Here is a 12,548-nt window from a genome sequence, read left to right as displayed (position 1 = left end):
AGGCTCCAGAGTGATAAACCTTTCCAGTTATGTGTGCTTGCCACTAGGCGGCAGCCTACTGGAGTACTATGGCAAGAAGGACCGTTGCTATGGATACATCCACATGTGTCCCCAGGAAAGTCCTTAGAATATTATCCTGATGCTGTTGCATCATTAGCACTTAAAGGGATTCAACAAAGCATTCAATTTTTTGGACAGTCACCTTCTTCTCTTATTATACCCTATACTAAAGCTCAACTTAGCGTCTTGTGTGCTACTTTAGATAACTGGGCTATTCTGTGTTGCTCATTTCAAGGCGATATTGATAATCATTACCCTTCTCATCCGTTACTTCATTTTGTTAAGGAACATCCTATCATTTTCCCTAGGGTGACTTCATCCAGTCCAATTCCGGGGGCTGTTAACATTTTTACTGATGGTTCCAAGTCTGGAATGGGAGCTTATGTAATTAATGATTCTCCCCCTGTTCAGCATCAATTTGCTCCTGGAAATCCACAATGGGTAGAACTGCAAATTGTTATTGAAGTCTTTAAACAGTGTCCTTTTCCCTTTAATCTCATTTCGGACTCCATCTATGTGGTGCAAGCACTAAAAATCTTGGAGGTTGTGGGAGCTATTAGTGATACCCGTAATGTATCTGCTTACTTTAATCAGCTTCAACAGCTTATCTGTAGCCGCACTGCTCCTTTTTATCCAGTGCATATCCGAGCTCATTCCTCTCTCCCTGGTCCGTTATCGCAGGGTAATGCCTGTGCGGACTCAGCCACTAGAGGTAAGTTGATCTGTTTGGCTTCCTCCTTAGAGGAGGCTAAATTGTTTCACCAAAATTTCCATGTTAATGCTTTGACGCTGCGCAGGCGTTTTTCCATTTCAAGAGCAGATGCTCGACAGATTATATTACACTGTCCCCATTGTGTCACATTTCTTCATCCCCCTACTTATGGAGTGAACCCACGGGGATTGAAGCCATTGGTTGTCTGGCAGATGGATGTGACACACATACCCGACTTTGGTAACCTCAAGTATGTCCATGTTTCTGTTGATACGTACTCTGGAATTATTCATGCGTCTGCTTTATCAGGAGAAAAGGCACGTAATGTCATTACTCATTGCCTGGAGGCCTGGGCGGCGTGGGGTGCGCCCACGTCCCTTAAGACTGACAATGGACCTGCTTATACTGGCAGACAATTCACATCTTTTTGTTCTGCTATGGGAGTGCAACTTACTCATGGTTTGCCTTACAATCCTCAAGGGCAAGGCATTGTTGAGCGTGCTCATCGCACCTTAAAGGAAACTTTACAAAAACAAAAAGGGGGAATAGGAGCTGAACATACTCCTAAAGAACGCCTGTCCTTAGCCCTGTTTACCATCAACTTTTTGAATTTGGACATTCATGGTCGCTCTGCGGCCGATAGACATGTGTCCCCTCAGCCTTCTGTGATTGGCTATGTTAAGTGGAAAGATGTTCTTACGGGCCAATGGAACGGTCCCGACCCCGTGCTGACATGGGCACGAGGATCTGTATGTGTTTTCCCCCAGGACCGTACGGAACCATTTTGGGTTCCTGAACGTCTGACAAGAAGAGTCTTGACGCCAGCTACCCAGCAACAAGAAACACCACAGCAATCCCGTGATGAGGATCTTCATCCTGCTGAGTGCTCTGGCACTGGTGCTGGTGCCGATGACACAGACGAAGTTTGTCTCCGACCAATTCGAAGATGATTTTTCTTACAATAATCCCTGCTTCATGCCTTCCTCCTTTCACCCTTTTTCTTCTTTACTTTTATTATTCCTCTCCTCTGATTCTATGCCTTGTCAAACCGGAACCAATTAAAGACCCTATAATGACTGGCTGAATAGATACCACTGAACGCCTTGGCAACAACAAGCTGATCTTGTAGTACCCAGAGACGGGCAACTTTCACGCTTGCACTGCAACCTAAGACAGGGGAATGGGGCCTCCCCAAAGACGGGTAAGCAGTGTAAGGGCAGTGGATGACCTAAGACAGGGGCTACTTGATTCCCTTTGACGTGCAACAAACGAAAGAGGGGGAACTGCTGGCTCGGATTCCCCCTGGCCCCCGGGGCTTGGTACCGGCCCTGGTTTCTTGTGTGCACACCAAAGAGGCCAGCTCACAAGGCCTTGAAAGATTGGTGGTGTCTGTTTTCATATTCAGCCAATAACGGTCATGTGGGAACGTCCTGACCTGCTTGGGTCTGATAAAGGTTCCTGGTTGAAGGCTTAGTATGAGTAATGGCAATTCACCTCAAGTCTGGCTTGCGTAGATTAAACAGTAAATCTTTGACATGGTCGTTGCACCCCAAGTTTTACGAACATTGCACTGGGAACGACATGTCTTTCTTTGTTATTCTCTTGGTGTTGGAAAGCCCTTGCACTCTGCCGGCTTTGCTGCCATTGCACGCAGAAGGGTTTCCACACTAGTGCTTTTCTATCGCTTTACGACCCGTGCCTTTCTTTTAGGGTGTTACCAACTTGTTTGTCGTTGTTTTTCTAAACAGCCACAGTTCAGCCTCGGCTATCCCCCTTCGTCCACCATCATCACGATACAGGATGCGAGGCAAGGCACTGCACTTGAGTGATCCTTGAAGTGGACCTCAAGGAGAGCATGTCCTATTGCATGCGGGTTAGACGCGTCCACGCCCCGTCCCACGAGAAAAGCGTCGGCTGATATGGTCTCAGATCTGGGGAAGGGCCCTCCTTGGGCCTGAGCCATACTATGCAGCCACTTATGCACAGTGGGATAGGACCTCTACTCTCGCCTGTATTGTTTTTAGAAAACAAAAGGGGGAACTGTAGTGAGCCGTTTCTGCGGGCTGCGGTCGCCATTACAAGATGGCGCTGGCTCGACTGTGGTTTGTGACAAACAACTCCTTAATTGGGAGAGTTGGTGCATGGTTTTTTAACACCCTATGAGAAAGCTCCACGTGGCAGCTTCGCATTGGGGCTTGAGGTGCTTTATTAAGGCCGGGAGAGGCATCCGAGGAGAGAGAGGAAGAAGAGAAGGAGAGAGAGTAGAAGGAGGGAAGAAAAGGACCTGAATAAACGGCTGAAAGAAGATTCCCGGTGTTGCGTCTTCCTTGCGGGCAAGGGGGTCGCGACATACCTGTACCAAATATGCCTCATTTAATAATAGGTATACATTGCAAGAAATGAACTCTAAACATTTTTAACTTTTTTTTTTAATTTATCTTATTTATTTTTTATATGTTATAGTGAATACTGACATCTAGAATTTTGTATTGCCAAATGTTCAGGCTACATATTATATTTACATGAAGTACATCACTGAACAACAGATGGATTTTACCACACATTGTTGTACAATATGAACTTATAGAAATAATTAGATACCTTATAATAATATAAATAAATAGATGTGTGTAAGTAACACAGAACCTTTATTAAGAAAAAGAAAATGAAACAAAACAAACAACAAGAAACTTGAAATTTAGAGAAAGTTTGCAATGCTTTGCAGAAATAGAAATATGACATTCTTTCCAAAAAAATCATTGGGACAAGAAATTATTTTTTGGGAAAACAATATTATACACTTTCTTAATACCAGAAGAAACTCATTTTCAGGAGTATTTTATACTTCAATATAAAAATAAAATAGAGCTGTGGATGGTATTACAGAAATAATCTCAATGACTTGGGAGGTAGAGGCTTAAGAACCAAAAGTTCAAAGAAAGGCTTGTCAACACAGGAAGGCCATGACCACCATGAGGAAGTTTCTTTCTCAAAATAAAATATTGAATGGCCTGGGTATATGGCTGTGGCTTAAGGGTATACCACCCCTAGATTCAATAACACATATATATCTGTCGAAAGTTACTATAACAAGGAATTTATGCTAGGTGTGGTGGCACATGCCTGCAATCCCAAAACTCTGAAGACTGAGGCAGGAGGATTGTGAGTTCAATGCCAGCCACAATAGAAAGAGTCACTAAAAAGCTCAGTGAGACCCTGTCACTACATAATATACAAAATAATCCTGGGGATGTGATTCATTTGTCAGTTACCCCTGCATTCAATCCCCAGCATGAATAAAAGGGATTTATATGGAAAATGTCATAGTACTTGCCTCTAATGCCATCTATTTGGAATACAAAGGCAGAAAGGTTAAAATTTCAAGGTTAGCTGGGCCACTTGCAAACAACCTGTCTCTATATAAGATTTTTTAAAAAATGCCTGGGGATGTTGATGAGTGTAATGGCAACTTTGGTTTAAATCTCAAGAACCACAAAACAGAGCAGTTATTTATTTTCAAAAAGTTACATAAATATGTTAAAAAATTATAAATTGGGCAACATTAAGAAATAAACTTTTTTTCATTAAGTAGTACAAAGATGGGCTGGAGTTCTGGTTCAGTAGCAGATCACTCACCTGGCACATGTGAGGTCCTTGGATCCATCCTCAACACCACATAACAATAAATAACATAAAGGTATTATGTCCAGCCACAACTAAATAATAACATAATTTTAAGAAAAGGTATAAAGAGAAGTGGGAGAACTCATGAGCTCACATAAAAGTTAAGAATATTTAATAAAAAAAATGACACTTATGGTAAGAGAAATGTTCAAAACTTAAAACCTCTTAACATCTAAACAAATTATAAAAATGCAAGCTAACATCTGATGCAAAAAAAAAAAAAAAATTACACAGTATTGATGAGGACAAGAAACAATTTCTCTTGAATTAGAGAAAGAATATAAATTGCTATTATTTTTTATATAAAGTGTTTATTTAATATATATGATACTCCTCAAACAGTAGCAAAGCCTATATAAAATACTGTGTTTCTGATCCTGATAATATGTAGTTATATGATAGCATAAGGCTACAGATATGTTCATCCAGGCTGTTGAAACCAGAAGGTGAAAAGAGGAGGTACATTCAAAATGAAATAAATGCTATAGTTTGAAAAAAAATTGCTTTCTTGGGATCAGACACATTTTTGTTTCATTGAAGTGGCTCCTGTTTTCTATACATTGTCCCAAAATAAAACATAAAAAGGACTGGGGATGTGGCTCTGTGGTTAGTACTCCTGGGTTTATCTCGGAGTGCCAAACCAAGTAAGGTGAACAATTTCTGAAAGATTAAAATTATGCCAGTGTTCAAAAAAAAAAAAAAAAGAAGAAGAAGGGCGGGGTGTACTGAGCTTTCTTTGCCTCAGGTACTTACAATCCACTGCTGATTGCCCATTCAGCTTCTCTGCCGGGAGCGAAGTGAAAGAGGAAGCAGATGGGCCCAAAGTGCCCACGGTTTTGAGCAGGAAAGCCTCCGGGAGCCAATGGACTCTTTTTCAATCTCTTTGTTTTTTCTGCTGCTTGGCCGGGTGGTCCACTACAGATTAATGGTGAAAGGAGCTCTAACAAGCTGGGCGAAGTCTCTATTACAGCCGCTGTTCTGAGCACCAGGCTCAGCACTTCAGCTACCCCCTTACGCAGCGGCCATCTTCTTTCTATTTGACAAAGTACAGCATCCCTTTATGTTCAAAACATTAGAAAAACTAGGGATAACAGGAACTTACCTCGACATTGTAAAAGCTATCTATGCTAAGCCTCAGGCTAGCATCATTCTGAATGGAGAAAAATTGAAGGCATTCCCTCTAAAATGCGGAACAAGACAGGGATGCCCTCTATCACCACTTCTATTCAATATAGTTCTCGAAACACTGGCCAGAGCAATTAGACAGACGAAAGAAATTAAAGGCATAAAAATAGGAAAAGAAGAACTTAAATTATCACTATTTGCAGATGACATGATTCTATACCTAGAAGACCCAAAAGGGTCTACAAAAAAACTACTAGAACTAATAAATGAATTCAGCAAAGTGGCAGGATATAAAATCAACACGCATAAATCAAAGGCATTTCTGTATATCAGCGACAAAACTTCTGAAATGGAAATGAGGGAAAACACTCCATTCACAATATCCTCAAAAAAAAAATAAAATACTTGGGAATCAACCTAACAAAAGAGGTGAAAGACCTATACAATGAAAACTACAGAACCCTAAAGAAAGAAATAGAAGAGGATCTTAGAAGATGGAAAAATATACCCTGTTCATGGATAGGCAGAAGTAACATCATCAAAATGGTGATATTACCAAAAGTTCTCTAAAGGTTCAATGCAATGCCAATCAAAATCCCAATGGCATTTCTTGTAGAAATAGATAAAGCAATCATGAAATTCATATGGAAAAATAAAAGACCCAGAATAGCAAAAACAATTCTAAGCAGGAAGTGTGAATCAGGTGGTATAGCGATACCAGATTTCAAACTATATTACAGAGCAATAGTAATAAAAACAGCATGGTACTGGTACCAGAACAGGCGGGTGGACCAATGGTACAGAATAGAGGACACAGAAACTAATCCACAAAGCTACAACTATCTTATATTTGATAAAGGAGCTAAAAACATGCAATGGAGAAAGGATAGCATCTTCAACAAATGGTGTTGGGAAAACTGGAAATCCATATGCAACAAAATGAAACTGAATCCCCTACTCTCGCCATGCACAAAAGTCAACTCAAAGTGGATAAAGGAGCTAGAAGAAAAAGTTGGCTGCGATCTACAGATTGTGGGGACGGGCTCAAAATTCCTTAACAGGACACCCATAGCACAAGAGTTAATAACAAGAATCAACAAATGGGACTTTCTTAAACTGAAAAGTTTTTTCTCAGCAAGAGAAACAATAAGAGAGGTAAATAGGGAGCCCACATTATGGGAACAAATTTTTACTCCTCACACTTCAGATAGAGCCCTAATATCCAGAGTATACAAAGAACTCAAAAAATTAGACAATAAAAAAACAAACAACCCAATCAACAAATGGGCCAAGGACATGAACAAACACTTCACAGAGGAGGACATACAATCAATCAACAAGTACATGAAAAAATGCTCACCATCTCTAGCAGTCAAGGAAATGCAAATCAAAACCACCCTAAGATACCACCTCACCCCAGTAAGATTGGCAGCCATGACAAAGTCAAACAACAATGAGTGCTGGCGAGGATGTGGGGAAAAGGGTACTCTTGTACACTGCTGGTGGGACTGCAAACGGGTGCGGCCAATTTGGAAAGCAGTATGGAGATTCCTGGGAAAGCTGGGAATGGAACCACCATTTGACCCAGCTATTGCCCTTCTCGGACTATTTCCTGAAAACCTTAAAAGAGCACACTACAGGGATACTGCCACATCGATGTTCATAGCAGCACAATTCACAATTGCTAGACTGTGGAATCAACCCAGATGCCCTTCATTAGATGAATGGATAAAAAAAATGTGGCATTTATACACCGTGGAGTATTACGCAGCACTAAAAAATGACAAAATCACGGAATTTGCAGGGAAATGGATGGCACTAGAGCAGATTATGCTTAGTGAAGCTAGCCAATCCCTAAAAAACAAATACCAAATGTCTTCTTTGATATAATGAGAGCAACTAAGAACAAAACAGGGAGGAAGAGCAGGAAGAAAAGTTTAACATTAAACAGAGACATGAGGCGGGAGGGAAAGGGAGAAAAAAAGGGAAATCACATGGAAATGGAGGGAGACCCTCATTGTTATACAAAATTATATATAAGAGGTTATGAGGGGAATGGGATAACAAGCATGGAGGGAAATGAATTACAGTAGATGGGGTAGAGAGAGAAGATGGGAGGGGAGGGGAGGGGGGATAGTAGATGATGGGAAAGGTAGCAGAATACAACAGTCACTAATATGGCAGTATGTAAAAATGTGATGTGTAAATGATGTGATTCTGCAATCTGTATTTGGGGTAAAAATGGGAGTTCATAACCCACTTGATTCTAATGTATGAAATATGATTTGTCAAGAGCTTTGTAATGTTGTGAACATCCAGTAAAAAAAATTTAAAAAAAATTTAAAAAAAATAAAATAAAGTTATGCCAGTGTACATATACATGTAAAAATATAAGTGAAAATTTAAAAATTAATAAATATATTTCTTGAAAAAAGTGTTAAGGTTCTTCCAAAGCTCAAGATAAAAATGACATATAATCCACTAATAATAATTTGGGGTAGCAAAGCAAGGCTGCACATGCCTATGCTCCAGTGGCTCAGGAGTATAAGAAGGGAGAATCTCAAGTTCAAGACCTGTCTCAGCAATTTGGCAAGGTTGTAACCAAATGAGTGAGACGCTGTCTCAAAAAATGGGTACAGGTTGGTGTATAGCACAGTGAAAAAGTGCCCATGGGTTATTCTATAGTGACTCAATAACTAAAAATAATAATAATAAATCTGGCTAAAAAGTGCCATACAATCCAGTAATAATATTTCTGGGCATACATCTAAATGAATTGGAAAACTTTTCTCAAAGAAATAACTGCAATTCCATTTTTATCGTAGCTTTATTCACAGTATCTAATAAAAAAAAATGTAATGCCAGTCAGGCATGGTGGGAAATGCCTCTAGTCCCAGGGGCTTGGGAGTTTGAGGCAGAGGATGGAGAGTTCAAAGCAGCCTCAGCAATGGTAAGGCACTAAGCAACTCTTTCCAAAGAAAATGTAAAATAGGGCTGGGGATGAGCCTAAGTCATGGAGTGCCTCTGTGTTTAATTCCTGGTATGCACCCCCTAAAAAACATCCTTTTAGATGAAAGGAATATCAAAAGATTTTGTCCAGCTTCACAGCATCGAACTACTCCCCTTAGATGCTACAAACTTAGAGTTGAAGACAAGACTCAGATAATGATATTTTCTAAATAGGCTAAGAGACATTGATATCTGTGGACACCTTATGTCAGACTGTTCTAAAACTAAGGACTGGGCAAATATGGGAGATTGGAATCAGAACACAACACAGTTAAGTTCTTCAAAGGGGAATCTTAACACAGACACTGTGATACCTGAAACCACAGTTGGAGATAAAATTAGATTCTTTGCTTCACTGATTTCTGGGTTACTAATTCAATCCAAACAGATATTGAAAAAAGGATTAAGGCTACTGGTTAATGTCTATGTAAAACAGGTTATTAAAAATGTATCAGATTAGGGCTGGAGTAACAGAATGCTTTCCTAGCATGGGCGAGGCACTGGGTTGGATCCTCAGATCCACATATCAATAAGTAAAATAAAAGTCCATTGATAACTATTTTTTTAAATGTACCAGGTTTCTCACATGGCTTTTGATGTTCAGATTCACTATGTACTCTAGCCTTTGTGATTAAACTTCCTTAGAGTTTAAATCAAGTCCAGTCCCATCTTCATTTTCCTCCACACTAGGACAAAGATGTTTCCTGGAAATGTTTGGAATGCTTCTACAGGTCATTTTAATATAGTCGTCTTACATATATGGAGGGAAAAACCTCAATTAAGGTCCCATTACATTTTTAAAAAGTCTTTAATTGGGACTGTGAGGATGGCCTTAGCCCTGAGCTTAAACAACTCCATTTTAAAAACTCTGGTTTGAAACATGCAGTGGTACCAGGCACACCCACAGAATCATCCAGTATGGCCTAAAAAAAGTTACTTCCCCTTAAAGTGATAAACAGAGTGAAATATCTGGCAGGCTATACTTGCCTGATAAGAGAGAAAGACAAGAAAATCAGAGTGGAGACCACAAGACCAGAAGTTTCTGACCCCAGGGTAAATGATGTCATGGAGAAATCCCATGATAGCTAAGAAGAATTGAAAGAGAGGTTAAAAGCCCCCAAATTTAGTATAAATAATAGAGCTAATGAGCAGGGATTTAGCCAGCAGAAACCAGCATGCACTCAAGCTGAAGAGCCTGATGAGGACCTGACATCCCATCACTTGTCATTTTTCTTCTGATCCTCTGCATGATTTTCTCATCTCTCAAACTCTACCACTTCATCTGAACTTTAGTGAAAGCCACAACTTCTCCATAGGTTCTCTCCTCAACCTGTTGTCCACTCCAAGCCAGGAGAAGCCTCCCTTGGTTCTGGATCTGGTCACCATGGTCTGAGTGAGTGTGTATCTGCTGGACTAAAAGCCTAAGGCTTAAGAATTTTGTTTTGACATTTAAACTTAGTACACAGAGGGAATATCTGTCACTAGCCTGTCATATTTAAGTTACTTTTGAAGTGTCTAAAATTAATGTAGACTTCTTAGCGGTAAATTAATCAACTTTTATTTTTTTTTTTTTGTTATGAATGGATCATCTCTATTACAGTGCCTAGCATTCAGGATTGTTATTTTCTTGAGTAAGAACCTATAGAGTATAATTGCATTGAGCAATTTGAGTGAATGAAGCATTAAAATGGGGAGAAGCAATTGGACATTTTTCATTTTTCTCCTTGACTGCATATGTCACAGTTTTGCCCCTGGCGACTGGGACACATTGACTATATTATTTTATTAAGAAAAAAGTCATTATTTTTAATGTCATCTATTTTTTTCCTGCTTTTTTCTTATGTGAAAGTCTCAAAAGGATAAAGCAAAAATTTTTAAAACTGCCATCCAGTTCTTGGAGAAAAAAAATACAAATAAAGCATGCCTTTAAAACAAAACATGGGAAAACATAATTATGTTAAAACTGAAGTTTTGAGATGAAACTAAATTTCCCATTTAACCAATTTTCTCTGGGATCTTGTCTCACAAGTTTTGAAGAATAAAATCTATGCACACTCAGGGAAGGTAATAGTAAAAAGAATAGGATTTATTTTAGCAAGAAAAAATACAACTCCCAAAATGTGGGAGAAGGCATGATAGCAGAAGAACCCATTTTTTTGTGTGTGTCAGTTTCAAAGTTTAAATATGGTTTTTGGCAGAGCATTGGTTAATATCTATTTAAAATGAGTATTAAAAAAGGCATTTTTATTACCAACTACCTCAAGTTTGTCCTTAATGTATCCTACCCTCCTTCCAGTGACTTCCAACTGGGTTCACCCAAAGGAAAAAATAATTTGGTTGAAGGTATTCCCATTAGTGAGTCTCAAGTGTTTTTTTTTGTTTTTTTTTTTGTTTTTTTTTAATTTGAATAGGCCTTAATGGTGTTCTTTAACATATCTATCCATTAACCTTCAGGTGTGGATAAATAAGATGTCCATTGTACAGCTGCCTTGTAATTTTACTATCTATTTTATTTTATTTTTCTCAATCAAGTTGAGCAAGAACCCTGCCTTTGAGAATGTGAAGCCAGCTGGAAATTTGGGATTTAATCTCATACCTATAAATAGCTAAACTATCAGATAACCATTCTGGATTTGAGATACTTCTTAGTCTACATTTAGAAAGCTCAGGAAGAATGAGGATGTTGAGTTCAAAACCAGTTTGAGAAACTTAGTGAGGTTCTAAGAAACTCAGTGAGACTTTGTCTCTACATAAATATATAGAAAAAGGTTGAGAATGTGGGTCAGTAGATAAATACCCATGGGAATAACTCATGGTCTAAAATAAACAAACATATAAACAACAAAAATAAAAACATAGGAAGAACAAGAATAGGAGTCCCTAAAAAAGCCACAGCTTCTCTCACACAGGAACACAACTAATGAAGTTGGGGTCCTCTTCTGATGATTATCCCAGTCTTCACCACACATTCTGGGGACATGCTGAGCTAATGCACACAGATGCCCACATAGGAATTCAGGAAGGCCCTGAAAACACCATACAATTATGGAACAAAAGACTTGAGGTCTAAAATATTGATCTAAGCTCCACTATACTAGTCAGAGAAAACTAAAGGCTAAGCTGCCAAAGAGAGACCCTCTAGCCACCAGACTCTGGAGACAATTATGAGGAGTTTCCAGCCACCATTGCCAATCCCACTGGCTTCAAACAGCCTCCCTACCCAGTCTCAAAATAAGAACACACACTTACCATTTTCTGGATTTCAGGATGCTTAGTGTTACCCTTATATTTTTTTCAGTTCCAGTGTAGCACAGAAACCTGGAAGCAGAGAAATGGATTCAATGAATGGCAGGCTCCAAAAACAAAAGGAATAGAAGACTGTGGAAGTCCCTCCCCTCATCACTGGCTGTGTCTTGATTGGACAGTTCTCACCCAAGGGACAGATTGGAAAGGGCTTCAGGAACTTCCTCCAAAATTGATCCTGTTAGTGACACCATTGGTTACTGGTGACAAGTCTTACTTTTCCACATGTTGAAGTTTGAACATTAGAGAAGAATGTTGAGGTAAGCATACAAAGCAGGGTTTATTTAGAAATGGGTAACATAGACTTCTGCCACAAGGGAGAAGGGGGACATAGCTGGTATCAGGGTATCACAAGAAGCAAGGTGTTCTGCCCTTTTTGTATGTCCTAGGCTTCTTTTGTTCTCCTGCCTTTCCCCCCATCTTTCTCCTTCCTGAGGACATGTCTAGGCCCAAAAATGCTTGGTGGAATAGCCTAAATTTGCAAAATAGGTGGGTTTAAGGGGGAAGGGCAGGAAGGAGTACAAGGACACATTAACAATCTTATAGCTCTCTGTAGAGAGGGGAAATTCCTGGGCAGGTTACCTTGGCAACAGGTTGGAGCAGGGGCAGGTTCTTGATAATATCCCTCAGGGGACAGTCTCCAACTTCCCAGATT

This window comes from Spermophilus citellus (assembly GCF_964194105.1).
Source record: "Spermophilus citellus genome assembly, contig: SCAFFOLD_204, whole genome shotgun sequence".
NCBI classification, from domain to species: domain Eukaryota; kingdom Metazoa; phylum Chordata; class Mammalia; order Rodentia; family Sciuridae; genus Spermophilus; species Spermophilus citellus.
The sequence above is the reverse complement of the archived record's forward strand: the minus strand, read 5'-3'. Positions refer to the sequence as shown.